This window comes from Micropterus dolomieu, linkage group LG05 (assembly GCF_021292245.1).
Source record: "Micropterus dolomieu isolate WLL.071019.BEF.003 ecotype Adirondacks linkage group LG05, ASM2129224v1, whole genome shotgun sequence".
In the NCBI taxonomy this organism is placed as follows: Eukaryota; Metazoa; Chordata; class Actinopteri; order Centrarchiformes; family Centrarchidae; genus Micropterus; species Micropterus dolomieu.
The window spans coordinates 4,522,846-4,524,519 of NC_060154.1; positions in this window are offsets into that span (position 1 = coordinate 4,522,846).

The window sequence follows — 1,674 nt, forward strand, 5'->3', positions numbered from 1 at the left end:
CCATGTCCTTGTGTTGGTGACAATGGGAGATGAAAGTGACATTAAAGGTGAACATCACTAAAAGTGAAAGGGGAAGAAAGAAATGCCCATTTCCACGAAGAAAACAACAGAAAACGTAAAATGTTCCGCATGTCAATTTAGAAATTCAACTTACTAAGTCACAGTTATTAGATAGTAAGTCGAAATTATGGGATAGTGATAGGTCATACTCAATATGATAGTAATTAAATGGTTTGTCTCAACATCTCACAATTTTGACTTATCATATTCTTTAGATCTACAACAGATTAAGATGTTTGAGATTTTGTCTTACAATCTCATAATTGACTTAGTGTCCACATGACTTTCAAGTCAAAATTTGAATTTGATATGGCTTTTCATGAGTCTGGACACTCGCATTTGATGCAACTTTGACGTCACTGTAGAGCAGCTGTTCTACTGTAGATGGAGCCGCGCTGAACGAAAAAAAGCTCCACAAAAAGCCATAATTAAACATGTGGCTCTCTTCCTTCTCTACCTCGCTATCATCTGCTCACAAATTCCTTTTCTTCACCGGACCAGGGTTCTCTTCTAAGTTACGTGCAAATTAGTATTAAGGCCTGCAGTCTGAATGTAGCCTTTTATTAAAGATGTTTTGAACAACAAAAGACACAGACCTGTGGTGTGATCAAGTTTCTGCTAATATGACAGTTATTAATTAGCGGCAAACCAAAGATTACAGATCTTTGGAGCTATAGGCTAATCTTTGATTAGACTGACAGGACAGCTGATTCGGTGGTTGCCTAGCAACATAAAAAAAACGCAGGGCACTGATCTTTTACAAATTCAACCAAAGAAGGCATTGCTGTGCGCCTCATGTTTTCGAACCTGCAAAGCTCTTTCTGTCTGATCGGGGCCTTATTCAGCATGTTGGGAGAGAGGCATATCTTAAAAGGGAACATTCTCTGATAGGCTGTTGGATTATCAATCTGTGGTTGTTATCTAGCTCCAAAAATTATTTTGTGATGCCTTTTCTGTGTCCAGTGAACCCTCAGCCTGGCCTCTGCTTCAATTAGTCATTTTCAGAACATCTTTGTACTAAAATCTGGCCCTACATGTAGGTTGTGAGAGACAGTAACAGTATGGTGAAAGAAAAAAAGTTTTTCAACTAGTGACTGTAACAGCTGTTACAGATTATTTTATCATCCAAACAAGTTGGAAAAATGCATTCTTGGACAGTTGACCCTGAGATGGACTATTTGAATGGGCCCACCAAGTGTCTACAATATTAGGCAATCCAGAGATGCCTCATCTCATAATCCATCAATTTGTGGACCCCACAAGATTTTGTTCAAAGATATTTAATGTTGGGACCAATAGAGTGGGACTCCTAAAAAATATCATGTTAAATAACTTTCTGTAAGGACAAATGCAGCCATCTTTGAAACCAAACTTGGGCATCTTCAAACTTGGGCATCTTCAAACTGATGGCAAATGTGGACTCCATGCCAAACCATGTGAAAGATATGCGTTTACAAGTTGTCATGTTTAGATATTTTCCTGATACACAAGCCATTTTTTTTTACTAAATGGTGCATAAACCACGCACATCCGGCACAAGCCAGCACTATGCAAGTCAGGTTTATGAGTGTGCACTCACTAATGTAGATAAGTTCACTGTATATCAACCTGACT